This window comes from Poeciliopsis prolifica, unplaced genomic scaffold, assembly GCF_027474105.1.
Source record: "Poeciliopsis prolifica strain line A6 unplaced genomic scaffold, Auburn_PproV2 SCAFFOLD019, whole genome shotgun sequence".
NCBI lineage: Eukaryota > Metazoa > Chordata > Actinopteri > Cyprinodontiformes > Poeciliidae > Poeciliopsis > Poeciliopsis prolifica.
The window spans coordinates 2,371,827-2,390,526 of NW_026562394.1; the positions used below are offsets into that span (position 1 = coordinate 2,371,827).

At 36.6% G+C, this 18,700-nt stretch overlaps 1 protein-coding gene across 1 annotated transcript in view; it reads right to left on the reverse strand.

Annotated features, from left to right (window-relative positions):
- The window catches only part of zbtb20 (zinc finger and BTB domain containing 20), a 34,081-nt gene extending 21,124 nt beyond the window's left edge, over nucleotides 1-12,957 (reverse strand). The window contains exon 1 of the mRNA XM_055043417.1: nucleotides 12,752-12,957. The gene's annotated coding sequence lies outside the window, so the exon portion shown is untranslated. The remainder of the gene's footprint in view (nucleotides 1-12,751) is intronic.
- Nucleotides 12,958-18,700: the final 5,743 nt, after the last annotated feature.

Below are 18,700 nucleotides of genomic sequence, written 5' to 3' on the forward strand. Positions count from 1 at the left end.
AAATTGTGCAGTGCATATGGGACGTAAGGCCTTCATATCTTATGAAGAAAACAAAGTGTCTTCTGACTCTGTGTCCTTAGGAGATAAATGAGCAGAAAAGGCGCTTTGTGCTGATTAAATAAAAGACAATGTGTAGCTTTTGGTAATGGGCGAGTTCGTCTTGCACCATGAAGAACAGCACAGCCTCTGAACATGGTCAGTTTTTAAATGGCCACTGGAAATAGAAAGTATTGATGTTGCAATAAGTTTTATAACTGCACGTCATTGATAAGACACACATACATGAGTGAGCGATTGTTTTCTATCACTATTTGACAAAGACACTCCGAATACACGTCAGACCATGCTGGTTGTAATCTGACAGACAGCTTCGCCACCAATAGCAAATCTGCATTACTCCGCCACTTTGTGAATGTGATTGTAAGCAGATTCAGGAGTTTAGTGCCATGTGTTTCACCAGCAGCTGCACGAGGGTCCACCGGCTCGTGCTCCCTCGTGCAGCTGCCGCGAGGAGCTGAGCATTCACAAACGCACAGGGGTGGGGAGGCATCAAGCAGCACAAGCTCAATCCTGAAGTTCTGGCAGCATGTCTTGGTTTCAAGGTTCAGCTTCCTGAACCTGAAACCGTCAATATTTGGCCGCTGAAAGGATTGTAGCAGACTTAAAATGTCACTCCAATTGTTGCATTTTAGTGGAAAATGGAACAAAAATAGTGAAAAAAATAATGATATATATAATTATTTTTAATAATAATAATAATTATATATATATATATATATATATATATATATATATATATATATATATATATATGTATATATATATATATATATATATATATATATATATCATGATGTTGCATATTACCTCAGAATGTATCATCTATACAAATTTCAAAAGAATGAGGAAAAAGTTGAGAAATAATTACTGTTACTTTAAGGAGAGATGCCTTTGCTTCCTTTAATATATTTTTATATTTGCAGACAATATTTACAGCCTAAAAAAATCTTTAGTTGCACACTTGGGTGTCGTTAGCCTACAATAGTTTGCACATTTTGTACATGCGCATTTCTCCTAATATGTGGGTAAGATATTAAATCTGAAAGATTTAATACAAACACTCTGTGCTTATTTTGAGCCATATGGAGGTTAGCACTGTTTAGTGTATTTATAGTCCGGCAAGCTGTTGTGCAGTAAATACAGATTATATATGTCTCAACAGCTCACTTGACAAATGACATCTAAAAGTGTAACGCTGACGCACTGAAACACAACCGAGCAACACTGAACCCTATACACACCGTGCTGCTACGCCTGGGTCAGTGGCCCGCAGCCTGGCTGAGAAACACTGTGTAGGTTAGGTCTGTCGAACTGCGCACAGGTTGGCACAAAATGAAGGTTTCCGGTTAATCCGGCAAGGCGTGGCAATCTAAACACACTGAGAAAGTTGATCCAGCCAGCACCATGTTGCAAAACAAACTTAGGCAAGTCAACTACTGAATTTCGCAAGAAATGAGAAATAAAGGCCAAAAACGATTTTCCCCCACAGCAATTTCAGCAAGACTGATAGTGGAACGGGTAATGCCGAAGTTAAAGCACAGTGGAAGGAAGACATTGTTTGAAAGTGAAATGTCCGTGCTGAGAACACACTTGATAGATGTGCCATAGAAATTGGGCTTTAATAAGGACAATAAGGTCATTCAGCTAAAGAGAGCGTCGGCTCTCAGAGGGCACCTGTGACATGTAGCACAACCAGGCTGAAGGAATAATGAAAGGAGTACAGTCAATACATACACCTCTGCAGAAAAATAATGAACACACAAGGCCTGGACCACCTGATAAAACATTACTTTTTACACTTGAGTCACATGTACCAAGACCGAATCAGTAAATTTTTTCATTTACTCACAATCATACAACTGAAGGAAGCATTTTTTTAACAATAGATTGAAAATAACTAATGCTAAATAATGACGCCGACTGCCTTTAAAGCTTTTGTTGTTGCTCTATTGTAAAACGCTGGGCCTAGCTTCGTTTCCCAGGGAGATTTGCTCTCAGGGTTGAACCTGTTATTACTAGCTGTCAGAAAAACAGCAGGAAAACTATGTTGGACTGACTAGTCAAGGTTGCACTACTAGTTATATGGCATATTATAAAAGTTGTGTACCCTGCCAATTACTCCATGTTAGGCTCAGATGACGTCACAGCGTTCTTCTTATGCCTCGCAAAACTATTCATACCTTATGAGCTTTTTCACATTTTATCACGTTGCAGCTACGACCTTAAATGTTTTTATTGTTACTTTATGTGATAGATCAACATAAAGTGGCACAGACGTCAGAAGTGAAAGAATATGATGCCAGCGTTTAAATTTTATTTTATATTTTTATTTTTTTGCTGATAAAATCTGAACAGTGCGGCATAGTTTTACGTTTCATTTATTGGGTCACAAGTAGATGCATTCCAGCTGAACAGCTTCAGGGGCCAATTGCAGCTTTTCAGACTTGAAAACCTAAATTTGTGCCAATTCATCATTTCAAATTCTCTTAAAAACTGTAAGATTGGATAGAAAGTGTCTCTTAGCACAATGTTCAAGTCTTATGTTCATATAAGAACTTCTCAGAATAAAAGTGGATCAAAAACATTTCATTGTAGCTTCAACAGTAAGTTTAGGGTTGCTATCTAGCTGGAAATGGGACATTTTCTCTCTGATTAAGACTTTTGAAACCTCTAACTTGTTTTCTTCTGGTGTTCTTCAATATCCAGTCTGTCCTTTTATCAACTCTTACCAGATTAACAATCTTTTCTGAAGAAAAACATCCACTATTTATTAAATGAAAGCAAATGGTGTGTCAGGGTGGTGTGCAGTGCAAGTTTTTCCACCAAGCATAGAGTTTTCACATTTTAACCCAGAAAATTCAGCTTTGTGTCTCAGAAGATACATATGGATAATTTTTGCAACTACACAAATTTTTCTGTTGGTCTGTCACACACTATTCAAATAAAATCTATGAAGTTCAGGATTATAACATCATAACATGTAAAACAAGTTATTAATACCTTCAATTACCAACTAAATGAACAAAAAAGTTTGGTAATACTCCCTTAATATTAAAATATATTAACAGAAACCAAAGTGTCTCTCCATTTCTTAACCTTTAATTTAGGTCAGTGCTTGTTACACATATTTCACCGTTTTTCTTTTAGAAAAATGTGCTTACCAGTACAATGACCTATCACTGACGAATATCAAAGTGGTTAACATTTCCCATAACCGTACTTAGATCTCTCCACTTGCCACTTTACTTCTTATCAGTGTATCACCAGTAACATTTCTCACTCTCACTTTACTTTCTATTATGATCTGTTCTGATTTAGTTTGTCCTCTGATTTGCTCCATGAGTAGAAACAGTTACTACAGAAGTACAGAGTGACCTCATGTAGTTAAGAGATAATGCAACTGCTCAACACTCAGTTTATAAGATAATCGTCTCGGCCTTATGTCTTCCTAACGCCCATAACCTGTTGGTCAGTATGGCGTGTTGAATGGAGCAGAAACATTTTCTTTAAAAGGAGCAATCTGTAGTTCATGAGCAGGGAAGTGAAACCTAAGCCAACCAGCTTTTTTGCTGCTGATGTTACTATAAAAGTCCCACAGCATGGCCGGGACTATTTTCAGCAGGTCATATTAAATATAGGATACTTCATTTGTACTGTCATGGTTAGATAGAGGCTCTGAAAGGCTTTATTTTTACATAGATTTTAAGTAATCTTTTTTTAATCAATAGGGATTTGTTTTGAGTAAACCTAGAGTAATACCGTATGTTTAATGGACACGTCCTAATATCCCTGTAACCGTCGTCTTCTTTTTTTGTGTAAAAGCCTGGTGACCTGCGTTCCTGTGAAAGCATGTTGGAATACGCTTGACTGACCCTGAACAGGAGTGAGAAAGGAAAAAATACTATGTGAATGAATAAATGAATTAAAGAATGAATGATGAGACTGTAGCCAGGAGCGAAGCCCATGACAGTTAAAGGCTGCAAAGGACATTTTGTCTTGAAGCATTCATTAACCTATTCATAAAAAAACCACAAGAAAACCCTAAGCTTAATGTAAGTTTATATAGCAGATGCTTCAGTTTTATTCAAAGCTCCGACGTGCCACCGAAGCTACAAGAAATATTTTTGTGCTAAAAGCACCTTAAACATTAAATGAAGCTCGACATGTGGACTGCATCTACTTTGAAAATGGAACACAGGTGATACCAGCGCCACTTCAACAATCACACTGCTTCATTTTTTCTCTCTCTCTAATTACTCCAAAATGTCAAAGCCATTGTTCAACATGCCTGGATGCTTTGATAAAACAGAATATTTGTGTTGGCATTTGTTTGCTGTTTAGCAGTTAGACCTGCAGCTCCTTTGTAACCTGCAACAACCGTTGTAATTCAAAACTTTGATGGAAACAAATAAGTTGTTTTTTTAATCTTTAAAATGTATTTCACACCATCAAAGGTGGATTGCTAATTGGCTAAATGTAAAGAATGTGGAGTAGTAGCTCTGATCTGGATAAGACAATATATAAGTAAGAAGCAATTGTGAAGAACAGTCTGTTTAATTCTGTGTCAGTGCTTTTGTGGTGTCCCATTAATGTATCAGTTACATATTCAAGATCCCCTTTTTTCTTTACATATTTTCTGATGATTCAAGTATCGTATAACTTTTGAATCTAATCTCATCTCACATTGACGTGACAAAAAATTTCTGAAAAAGAAGAAAGTTGCAGCTATACTTTAAGAAAACAGTGTTTGAGTATGACAAAAACTTAAATCATAAACATCAAAATAAAGGGCACCAACTAGAAAGAGTTCAATAAAATCAATTGATGTGAAACTTAATCACAAAATTTCCATATTAATCATATAAAAAATACAACGTACAAAATGCTTTGGTCATGCACATAATATATAAAAAAATTATTTTTCTTCCATCTTGTTCTTCCATCCTACACATGTTACCATGTGTAAGTCATGTGTGGACATACGGGGATACACTTACATTTATTATATCCACTGTGTTTACCACCACAAAATAGCTATTCATGGTTATTCACAAACTCAGTAAACAGACATTTTAGTGTATTTTTACAAACAAAATGTTACGTCTCTTTTTACATTTAGTAAAAAAAAACAAAACTGGTTATTACTAATGTAAAGAACGAACAGTTGCAGAAAACTACTCTAAAAAAATTAAATTAATAGAGAGGTTGGTTAAAATTAACATTTTGACTTGTATAAGCTATTTTGTGTATAAATGAATTCATCTATCTGATATTCTGATAGTCATTGATTTTAAGCATGTAGTGTTTGTAAAACTTTGGTCGCCTTATCTTATGAGTTTGTATTTATATCTTCAATTTAAAACACACACACAACAAGTTTCATTGAGCTTATGGTAAGTAGATTTTGAAGAAAACTTTAAATATTAGCTTGCTGGAGAATTAACATCTACAGATATTTCAGTTATGTTGCCAGTAAAAATCTAAAAGTAAAATATCAATAGGATGTTGATTTTTTTTTTTTTTTTACAAATTTCTCAAACTGATCTATGAACTGAGACACACTGTGCACAGACAGAAATTTTAGCTTACTATAAGTTCAAAGAAAACACAAAATATATGTAAGCCAACATAAATGAAGAGAACAAACAGCTTAACTTATCTCTAAAACATATAAAAGTAGATTAGTCTCATAATAAATGCTTTCAATAATTCCCTCTACAACCATGAAGCAAGCACGCCCTCACTTGCAAAAAAACATATGGGCAGCAGGGTGAACTGAGGACACACATGCACCTTGGCACACATACAACTTTGCTATTAGAATCCAAGATACATTTTTCACATCATTTAAATACTAAGGCACTGAGTTTAGCTTTAAAGAATTAAAATGGAGAAATAAAAGCTTGTTTCTGCCATACAGAACCATGAAAAATTGAGACGTTGTTTTTGTTTTTCAACTTCTGGAAAACTGAAACAAAATGCGCTTGTTGTAAAAAAAAAAATCTTCAGGTCAAGTTGCAACACGACCTGAATTTTAATGAATCCAACCCTGCAGATACACAGAAGTACAGATCAACAGTCTGTTAGTAATTTTATCATAGGTAATGGAAATACATGGTCACTTCCTCTGTATTTGATGTGTAATTAAAGTGAATGCGCTGTACGGAACAACCATCAAAACAAAGCTTCAGACGAAACTTCAAATGACTTTAAAACTTTGAGTCCTTTTTTTGAAATGCTAGATATGAACAACGTACTTCATAGGAATGAAAACCGACCTAAATGGGTGTATTTACGTGTTGCCTTTTCTTCGGGGGTTTTTTCCGAGATCCCAAACAGTCTTACTAACAAAAAAAAAAAAAGGAGGACCGTATCCACCTTCCAGCTTTTTGGGAATTGTAACTGTGTTTCATAAGACTCCATAAAATTTTAGAAGTGAACAAAAGCTTCCTGACAACTGGCTGGCACATTCGCAAATACTTATTCAGTCTCAGTGTGTGCTTTCATTATGCATTCCTGCGATCCTTGCAGGGAGAGAAGATTCCAAACAAAAGTCCTATTAAAATCAAAAAGCATGCCATGAAGTTAGTCAGTTTTCCACTTTCTCCATGATCTTAAAGTTACAAAGCTGCTAATACTAATTTTAGATGAAAAATATATTTATATATATTTCTATTCATAATTAATCTTTTGGATCCTCAGTGCAAATTAAGTAAAAAACAGTGGATTTTTCAAAATGGTTAATATTTTTCTTTTCAGTGAAATGAATATACCAAATTTCTTCTTGAAAGCATCCATAATACAAGGTTTTATTCAGCTTTATAACTGGAGCGTGATAGTTGGACAGAAAACAAATAATGACCACCTTTCACTTAAAAACAAATATATACATATATCCTGGTTTGGCCAAAACCGATAAACAAAATAGATTTTCCACGCTTGAAGGACAGCATATTTCCTTCTATATTTGGCTTATGGCTAGAGGGGGACTCACTCACCATGACTCATTGAATTAACATTGTTGTGTTGCATAATATAACAAAATTTACAAAGGCACTCCATAGGAGCTCTCTGTAGGTTTTGTAACTTTGTCATTTGTAAACTCAAATAATTGTAAAGCTGCAAAATATTTAAAGAAAAGCAAATTACATATACCCGCCAGGCCAAATGTCAATATATGTATTTATAGAGAATGCACAAGAGAATCCATTCAAAGATACTTAAGTCAACTTTACAATGATCCAAGAGTACAAACTAAATAAATGTGTCAAATATCATATATTTCGACAATGCTTTACTGAGAACAGAAAAACAGTGCTATGAAACTATGACCTAATATTTGGTTACATATCCGTGCTTCAACCCTTTGTCCCTGCAGTGAGCCGTGAGAATCAGAACACATTTTTTGTAAGATTAATCATCTACAGTTTATAATTAGAAATGCACCGTCAATCAACATGAAATTGGAATCGGACAATTTTTCCCCAAATCAGCTTTGATTGGGCAAAAAATAATAAAAAATAAAAAATTAAAAAAAGCTATTTTTTCCAATAGAAAAAATGAATCAATTTTTTTTAATCCCATCCTTTTTCATTCATTAACAAATAAACCAACAAACAGTAAATTGCCCTTTGATGCACTTTTTTTTTTAGCAAAAAAAAAAAAAAAAATAATAATAATCAGAGGACAGTTCAGGACATATGCTTTGATGAACGAATGGGAATAATGTTGTAACTCCTTCATTTTCTGTCATGTCCAAAAATACTTGCTCTATCAAAGAACCAGCAGCTCATTTTTCTTCTTTTATGTGTAATAGTCCTACACAAGAAAAAAAAAAAAATCTAAGTCAGAAAAGAAACCCTGAAATTGGTAATGCCACTGGATTGGTGCATGTCTAATATAAATGCACATCAGCCTAACTGTGATGTGTTATATTGTTGTCATGGAAAAATAGATAATTTGATAAAACTGAAATCAATAAATCAGATCCTTAAAGAAAACCAGAAATCAGTGCTACCAAGTAAACGCTAGAACAGAGAATGTCTAATTAGAAGGCAAGCAAAAGATTATTTCACGTTTGTACATTTTTCAAAGCTGAGACTGAAAGCTTTTAATCGATGTGTCTTTTTAGAACGCTACTTGTAACTTCTGTGTCTCCTGAGTCTTTACAAGAAAAAACAGATGAGAAACTTCCTGTGATTTTCTTCCACAAAAACAAATCTGTAAAGTCTATTAAAGGCTTAAGGCTACTCTGCGGTTAATTTAAGTACGTGAATTTAAGACTTCTTAACTTTACGGTATTGCACCTGAAAACAGCCTCAGTGGGCAGTCTCAACAAAAGACACTGCTCCGGAGAAGAACATTGTTCAGTCCACCCATTAAAAAAAAAAAAAAGAAAGAAATAGAGAAGAATAAAGTCTGCCAGAAAACAAAAGGACCAGTTGATTACAAGCACTGTGACATTCTGGATGGCATCCACAAAGTGGCTCGTTATATCGATGGATCTCGACTGCATTCCCAAAATGGCTGCCAAATATGTTCAACTGTGTGAGACAAAGTGCAACAATGGATTTAAGTGCAAGTCTTTTTTTTCACACAGTGGTAAAAATTACCTTAGTGGAAAATTTGGGAATCCGAGAATTAGCTTGGATTTATCTGAAAAGGTTAAACAAGACAGGCACTTAACATTTTTATTAAAGTATTATCAGAGCACGGTTCAATTTGAAGCAAAATGCAAACTTACAAAAGTTTATTTCATTTTTTTGTGCGTGAATGTCATCACCAAGAGTTTTCACCATGTGCTGTAATAACCGAAGAGCAAAATGAGCTTTAGAAAGAACAAATAAACTCATAAATTTAGTGATGCAAGATCTAGGCCACCAGTATCACCAGGTAAAAGTCTGAGCAGAGTGGTTGAAATTTGTGAGTAAACCCAGAGCCAGAGACACAGAATTGCTGAGGCTTCCGAGTGACGTCTCTATCTTGTCTGTTTGGGCAACAGTGCCTCTTCAACAGCACTTAAAAAATTGTTTGGAACGCTGATCTGCCATCTGCGAGCAAGTACAGTACAAGATGATTGTTTTCTGTCCTCTCTTTCAAAAAGCACTTTATTATATATATACTCACACGTTTTTTTTTTCCTCCTCTTTTTTCAATTGAGTAAAATCCAAATGATCAGGTGGGAGAAACGTGTGAAAAATATCAGTCAAAAAGCATTTCCAAACTAAAAAGGTCTGTTAACACTTTGTGACAGTTTCTTGGTCAACCATGAATTGTAAAATGAGAAACGAGGGTGACGAGTGAAAAAAAAAAGAAGAAGAAGAAGACTGTCTGAAGCCAAAACAGAAAAGTGGGATTGATTGCTGGGTGTGGATTAACTGATCACCACATCCCCTCCCTCCTCCTGTTTGTAGGTGTACGGTTTCCTCTGCATGGGTCTGCTTCATATAATAATGGCTTTCCTTCATCTGAAGACACACTCTTAAATATTCATTAGTCAGGGGTGGGTCTTTTACACTGTGACACTTGAAAGAGGCCAAAAGGCAACAGCTCAAACAAGGTGAATTTAAATTACAAGCTAGAATATAAGGATACAAACTAATGGAGCACCAGTCAGTCAGCCACAGATCGCAATTTGACGACATTTTTCTGACCATGTTAGGCTCAAACCTAAAACTGATGTGGGTTTTGACTAAAATAAAATAAATTAGATAAAGATGAGGCGATACGGCTCCCCGCACAGGGTGCAATCCTAGCTTGGGGCAACCCAAGTAAATCAATTTTTTATTTATCTTTTTTTTTTAAAAAAGGGAAACTTTCAATTAGATGTCCAATTAGATAGGACTGGTGAGCCTTATGTTGTACATGGGAAAAACACTGTCAGAAATTCTAGATGTGCATCACAGGTGGTTGATAGAGTTTATCAAAAACTAAAGGTCTACTTAAAGGTCTAAAAAGAAAATGTTCTAGTTAAAACTAAAATAGCTAAGCTGGTTGAGCCCAGAACTGAGTTATTCTACAGTGACCAGGCATTCTTCAAAATACTGAAGTTTATCAAAACTTGCATTCTTTTGTAAAAGGAAAAGAAAGTCAAGCAAAAAAAAAAAAAAAAAAGATTTATATATGTATACATTAATTTTTTTTTTTTTTTTTTTTGCTTGACTTTCATATATATATATATATGTAGATCTTGGTCCACACTGGTTTTACTTATTCCAACTTGATTAGCATACAGATTTTATCTGTGATTATCAAAGGTCCGAAAATAAGTATTTCTTGCCATTTCATGCAAATTTTAGATCCTTAGGAAATATAGTTCCTAAAAACTAGTGAAATAAATCAAAAAGAGAGATGCATGCAATTAGTGCCAGATCCACCGCTGTATGCTTTGATGCAGAAATGGGGCTAATCTACAAAAGTAAGAACCCTGATTTTTGCCAGAGTAGCTACAAACCAACAGCACATAATTTTATGCTCTTTTTTATTTCTACCAGAAACCTCAGTTTGCTTTTGATGAGAATTTATAAAATTGTGCAATTATTTTTTTTTGCTGGACACAAACAACATCTATGGAAGATAGATGATGTTTTTGTCTTCAATGTATTACAGTCTTGATTTTTTTTTCACTTGAGTTAGACCTAAAAGAATAATAATAAAAATGTAATTGGCCAGAAAGAGCCCGATTGGTGCATTTCTAATGTAAGTACACATTAAATAAATTGGGATAAAACGAGGCACCTGATACTCACAATACAAACACTCCCAAAGCCCGTAATGGCTGACTCTGTTCCAGCAGCTACTGTACACCTCTTTGTTGAGAGTCTGACATCAAGTCATGATGGCGAGAGCTTCCTTACAGATCATTTGTTTAGTCATCAAATTATACACTAAACAATGGCACAGGTGGGATTTCATTGTAGATAGGTGGTATCTCTCTCAACTAACCCACATGCGTGCACTCATGCAGTCAAATCTATAGGCTTTAAGTCACGGGACAGATTTACAACTGTCTTCATTTCAGCTCCGTGTGCAGCACGCTCAGCGCGTCCATTCAGAAAATAAATGATCCAGAGAGAAGTCTGCGACTGCAACGAGCAAATCCTATAGGACTGCAACCCGTTTACGTTGTGAAGCCACATTGTGAATGAAGGCGGAGAGAGGGAGTGATCACAACAAAATTGCGAGGAAAAAAAAAAAAACGCACAATCGCGTTGTGGAAACCTACACACGTCTATACACAGGCGCACATCTGCGCGCATTTAAAGCAAAACAAACAAATAAATAAATAATAAAATAAGACGGATACCTGACCAATGTATGCAAGGAATGCCTTTAAAAAAAATGAACGATTTTTTAAACTTGCGTTCAACTTCTGCTCAGCTGCACTTCAGGACACATTGAAATGATGTGCATGCAGCCTATTGTAGTGAGAACATGCTGTATTCCCTCTTTATCTGACAAAGCCGAGCGCTTTGGGACAACATCTGCTCGCCTCACACGTGCACGCACGCTCGAGCAACAATAAAGATGAGCACAAGACTGACATGTTGCTCGGAATAAACTCCCCGTGACCCTCTCGGTGCATTTTTAACGCGGAGCCCAGTTTTTAAATTATTATATTTTTTATTTTATTTTTCTCTGCGTGCAAACGTTGAAATATATTTTTCAACTTTATTTAGGAGCGCCATGATGAGCTGCAGATGTAGGGCAAAGGAATCACGAGTTGTACGCATGAATATTTCGCTCATGAAATGTATCAAAAGGTACTCCTGCAACTTTAATTACACAGGAGCGTCGCTGCACACCCGAACTGAAAGCTGCGAGTTCAAAAAAATATTTTTTTTCTGAGAAAAAGGGCAGCACTGGCAGGCATAAGTAGCCATTCTTTTTTTTTACATAGCTATAAACATGGCACCCAAATTCACTACTGCTGCACCATGAGCCCAATAATAGCCCTCCTTCTATCCAAATTCTAACCAGTCGCCTGAATGCATCACTTTGAGGGAAATAATTAATAAATAAAAATGCAACCCGCACACATCTAAGTGACGGACTTCACGCTAAATAAACCTAGCCATACAAATGAGTTCAACCAAATGTTGCAATATATATTTGAAGCAAAGTGGAGTAATAAAAAGCAAGCTACCTCAAATAACTGACCTAAAAGCCAAAATGCGCACGTCGGGCTGCCTGCCTCCAGTTGTTCCGGGGCTCAGAGTGTAAAATGTGAGCCTGCATCGCTGGGGGAGAGGAAAGCCGACCTGTGGACACACTTTGACCGGAGCGGGACTCTTTGCAAGTGTCCCCACATGACAGTTTAAAAGTAAAAGGAAGGAGGCTCGAGCGAAAATGACAGATGGGAAACTTGCGTCACGCGAAGAGAACGCGTTTTGGTAGCGCGAACAGAAAACTCCATTTACAGGCGACTCCTATTAATGGCGTTTTATTTACAGTGGTTTTATTAGAGGTCCGTAAAAAAAATTAAGTTTATATTGTGTACAGCCTAATTTACTGGGTTAGTAAAGCCAGCTCTAACTACATGGAAGTGTCTTGCATTTCAGGCGTGTGCTGCCTAAAACTCACCGATAAGGGTTTAATTCTGTAACATGCCTTTCCACTAAATATACAATCTACGAGCCTCAGGAGCCGAAAGACCAACCCCCCTTTTCTACTTTTTTCTCAAATTTCTTACCTGCACTTCGAAGCTCGTTCAAAAAAAAGTGGCGACAGTGTTTCCCTGTTTTTCCCCCCGACGGAGCGTGTTTACTTTGCTTTTCTTCTTTCTCAGTATGTTCCTTTACTTTGTTTCATTTCTCACTTCCATCTTCTTTTCATCTCATCAATAAACACACGCTGCAGCCTACCTTCATAGAAGAGCTCGGTTCAAGTGTGCCCTCCCATTTTTTAACTATACATCGAGTACTTTGAGGGGTGGTGGTGGTGGAGGGGGCGGTGTACGGGGAGGCACATAGACGTAGAGGAGTAGACGCCCCGCTGGCTCCGGTGCCCAGTGGAGAAGGTACGTCAGCGCGTCCGCCATATTGCGAGTGGCAAGAAGCCTCAAACTGCTTTCCGAATGAATGAAACGCTGAAGCTTATTTTCATCTTACAGATTATACATTAAAGACAAACTTTTAAATTGTGTTGCATGAACATTTCCAAATGACATTCTGGATAAAATTAGCTTACTTTTAATTTGCCTCTGAAAATACATGAACGCTCTTAATTTTATTCAGCATGGGGTAGGCTATTATAAATTATCCTTAAAGTTAGTGTACCTGAACCATTTCATTTATTATTTTGTACCCCATTTTATACCCATTCACTGCCATTTTGACCCAATTTTATACCCCAAACAAACTATTCCCACGTGAAGGGCTTCTTTTATATCATAACCATTCTTCTTTTTCTCTATGTTGGCCATTTTGGGGTGGTAATGATCATTTTGTAAATTACAAATAAAAACATATATTTGTGTACTTGATGTGACAGATAAAGCATCAGTTAATGAATGATTATGTAAACAAAACAAATAATTAAACCTTTTTCACTTTCTATCTTTAGCATGGTTCTATCATTAATGGTGAGAATAAAAACTAAATTGTTTTGAATTCTAATTTTAATCAATCGAAGTTTTAAGCTTAATAATCAAGACATCAAACAGTAAGGTTTGACCTACAGTGAGACCTTTGAAGGAGAGCTTTCTTGCTCGGTGGTTTTCCACTCACAAGATGGCGGCGATACTGACGTACGACACGGACTGATGCGGCGTCTAGAGTCCTACTTCTATGAGCAGGCACGCCTTTTCTCTTGAAGCTGCCATTGGAAGCGCAGCGCACTGTCTTGGGTTGGAGCAGAAATCCGTCAACATTACAGCGCTCCAATCGCAGGGCGGAGGGGAATCACGATGGGATCATTATGGCTCTCTGTGGGAGGTTGTGGGGAGTTGTAGTGATAGTACTTCACTAAATCAAGCTCCTTTCACCTACACGCAGCGACTGCATTTATTTTAATGTTGGTATAAATTGAAACTAGTATGCAAAGGATGTTTAATCACCACACACCTATCCCATTTTTCGCAGCTTTTGTATTTATTGACGCGGTTCAGTGCCTGCTTGACAAATATGAATGAACTCCAAAATCTGGATCAAAAGGGAACAGGAGGGGTACTGTCACCTCCACGTCCGTCATTGGTCTGAACTTCTCATTGGACACGTCCGATGTCTGTCTAGGAAGTCACACCCTCCGAGGTCGCTGATTGGACGGCGGGCCCCGTCAATCCTTCCCCGGCGCACAACATGCTAGATTGACTGCCCGTGTCTTCTACTTTCTACGCATTTCTATTTTCTCATTTATTTATTTTTTAACGTCCCGAGCTGACCTCGGGTTTACGAGCAGGGGGGAGAAAAAATGGTGTCGGTTCACAAGCGGCCAATCAGATTTGGTAGAGTCGTGTGTTTTTCCCCCCCTCTCTTTTGGTTTTGTGTTGTCATTTTCAGGAATCTTAGATATACGGTGTAAGAATAGAAAAAAAATAGGGGGGAAAAAAAAGCAGTGTCGGCTCATGTGGGACACCCTCCTAATGCCCCCCTCCCCGTCTAGACAGTGACAGGTGTGTGTGTGTGTGTGTGTGTTGCCCAGCTCCAAATAATGAACCACGTAGACGGGGAAATATGAGTAAAACCATACTGTTTTGTAGTAACCACTGGTGGATGTACCTCTTGTTTTTTGGTTTTGTTTTGGTTTAACTGACAAAGAGGTCAACTAAGGTTAAGGCTTCATCGAGTGTCAGCATTCGGGACCTGAACTCCCTCCAAGAAAAGCTGGCCTCTTGAACTCTGCTTTGCACAGCCCTCCAGCTGAACATGAGGAGACAGAGGTGTCTCTTAAGACCATCGCCATCTCCCACCACCGGCACGGGATATTCTTACGTGAGTACACACGCTGTGGTGAGCACCCGGGGCCCTGTCTTGACTGTGCGCGCCATCTGCAGGTCTACTTGGACGACAATAACACCGCGGGTTCAACGGAGGACACCTCCCTCCGTCACTGCTCTGACCTCCATTAACCAGGAACACCGCCGCCCCGGCCTTAATGCGATAGTTTAAACCCCCCTCAATAAATCACCTGGGGCTACACAGAATGCCTTTTAACGTCAATTAAGCGTCGGGATTCATTTCTGGGACCAGAACTGGGACATGCTAAGAGGAGAACATCCGCATGCCAGACCGGATCAACCGCAGCCTGCGTGGGGAAGGATTCACCAGGCAATGGAAAGTTTGTGTTTGCCGAACTAGCTTTGCATGCTTTTTAAAAAAAACAAACTGAGTTTATTTTTTTAAAAAAAAATTTTTTTAGTAAAAGGGAAGGAGCGTCATTTTGTCAAAGTAATTCAAACATGTTTGACCCACTTAATGAAATGCTAACACAGAATGCCAGTTTACGTCGTTAATTTGTTTTACATCAATGGTTGCGTGAACTTTTTAATGAATGGCTGAATGAATACAAAGGTCTGAAAATAATCAACAACAACCGGAATCCTTGAATATTTGTGAGAAAATATTTTAAAAAAATGATAAAAAAAAAAAAATTTAAAACATGAGACCATTTTCTGGAAAATTGCTTGGTATTTCCAAAATGTTTTATATTGTCACTGAAACATGAGGCTTTTCTGCTAAATGCTGTTTTCATAACGTCTGCATTTAAAACTGTTTATTCACCACATATTTAGTAATTTTGTAGAGTCTCTGTAACTTATTAAGTGGGAGCTACAGATTGCACATATATTCTTTAAAAATGTGCTGTTTATTCATTAGTTTAATGGAACAAAACTATTTTTGTTTAAATATTGGTTGGTTTTCACATTTTGTTCCATCATAGTTGCAGTCATATTAGTACAAAAGAACACAATTTGTATGCATTATGAAGACACTTGGCACACTTTCATGCAGTTGCTTATTTTTAACACTTTTGGCAAAAAAAAACTCAAAACCTTGATCAGTGTTTTTGCCTTTAATTGAAAATGTATAAAATGTTTCTTGCATCACAGTTTGTGATACTTGAATTGATGTTCTATTTTATTTTGTCTCATAATAGCAACTATTTTTTATGGTATATAAAAACATATGACCTACTTGAGAATCTGAGAACACTTTGCATCACAACTGGAGTTATAAGTAAGGAAAACAATGTAAAAAAATATCTGAAATCTTAAAATGACAAATATTTTTTTTTGGATTTAGGGAGAAATGTCAAGAGTTTTAAGAGTAACACAAATTAAATATACTCAAATATATACATGTTAAATGAAAAAAAAAGACAACTGTGAAGTAGTTTTTTGACTTTTCAGAGCAGTGTGTGGTTAGATTTCACTTTTGTGTTACTGAAATAAGAGTTTAGAACGACTTGAATTCTTTTGTGGTATTGCAGATTTAAAATCAAAATAGCTGGCAAAGTGCTTCATAACAATAACAGTCAGTAAATAATATAACAAACTGGGTTAAATAAACTGCTTAAATTAACAAAAGTAAACATAAAGAATTTCAGCAATAGCTAAAAAAATTGTCACAGGGTTCATTTTCAACTTTTACAGCAGAATTTTGTTTTTTTATAGCATTACTCAAACAAAACGAGAAAGAAAAATGTAGACTAAAATAGGTAAAAATGTTACACAACATGAATTGTAATACAATTTTTATCAGACTTGTCTTATTTCATTAATACATTAGTTAAAATGTACAATATTAAAATGTTATTTTGTAATGTTATCTTACCTGACACAAACAGCCAGAACAGTGGTCACTTCTCTCGCTTGAAACTAAACAAAAAAAATCCACAAGGTAATAAAAATAGATATACTTTCCAATGTGCCTGTTCCTCTCGTGAAAGAGCAGATACAGAAAAAGCAAGTGTACTCACAGTATAAACTTCTATCATCCCAATGCAAAAAAAAAGGATCTATTAGCATGTCTTAACCCTTGCATGTTTAGTGTCAACAAAAGCTTTATTTTTCATTAAAAAAAAAGAAAGAAAAGAATGAATGTTATGGGAACTGCTGCATGTTGGGGAACTGATTTTTATTATTTATTTGTTTCTAAAATACTTCACAAAAAAGGACTTTGTCCTTTTGGAATGCAGCAACTAGTAAAAATAAAATGCCAAAAGTTGGCAGTATGCCACTCTTCCTAAAACTGTAAACAAAAGGAAATCAATCTGCGGTTAATCCTTTTAATTATTTTTTTTCGTCTTAAATAAGTTGCAGCTATACATTTAAAGAGGAAGAAAATAACTGAAAAATAAAACAGAAGATTAAATATTTTCCACTTCAGTTTCACCTTTTACCACTTGGCACTGTTACACTAATTATTGAAAAACAACTTTTTGTATGTATTTTCAGATTGCTCTCTGTGTAGTTACCCTCTTTTTGAACTTTAACATGCGTTGTTCACATAGTGTTTTTACAACACTCTATGTGACCAACAGAGGGCAGCATTGAGACCCGGCTCTTAGTGGGTCTCAATGAAGGGGGCATGTTTTTATCTGCCTCCTTCTTCCCTTTATTTTAAACTCTTCCCTATTCAAATAAAAGCTTTGAATTGATTTCTTTTCTTTCAAATGAGCCTCATGGTGCCTTGATGCATAAGAACATAAAGTTGCGCTCAGGTTTCAGTGTTAAATTGACTCCTTGTTCTTTATGTCTGACCATTTGGATTTATGGACGATTTGGAACTGAAAACTCTCAGTACCCGACATGGAGGGCATCCATACTCCCACTGCTTCTGTAAATTCGATAAAATATGTGCAGCTGAAGTGCTCACAAAGGCCTCGTCCTTGTGCTTCTTGTTAGTTTTTTTTATCGTGTTGCTCAAAATGAATGGCCCACAGGTTATTCGTTTTGCAGAAGGCCTCTAGACTGGGCATAATGAGCAATAAGGTGACTGATAATGTGCAAACCGATCTGAGGATTTGCAATTAAACCATTATTTCTCTCACCCTTCTACAGATACAGAAGGGTGAAAGGAGCATCATTCATTTCAGGGATTTCTTTTATCATGAAGAATGTTTTCACATCCTCCATTTCTCCCTCTTCTCAAACAAATCTGGAACAAGTGTTATTTTGTTTGTGGTGTTTAATAACACATCGGGCTTTAATGTATTTCTTGGTCGTACAATGTATTTTGGAAGGTTCAGTTGACATAAATGATATTTTATCATGCTTCATTTCATAATGAGCCCATTTCTATGAAAAACATGGAGTCTCTGTCCTGTGACCATAGCAAGAGGGGCTTCCTGGAGCAAAGACCAGCTTCATCTACCAATGAAAATGAAGCCATATGGTGGAGCTATATGTTTATTTGGCTCACAATTCAGAGCTGCCACATACGGAGATGCGAGTGGAAAAAGAGGATGACAAACACAAAGGATGGTTTATAATATCGATGCCAAATATGCGAAGCAATAAATGTGCAATAAATCTAGGGTCCTCGTGTTCTTTTTGTGGCTTAACAAGTTCATATCAAGTTTTAACACTTTCTCCCAAACTCTTCTCTGTCACAGCCCATTCCATGAATGTTCCTGCGTCATCTCCAGAGCACGTCAGATTAAATTCGCTGTTACTCTTTTGTGCAAGGGTACTCAGCAA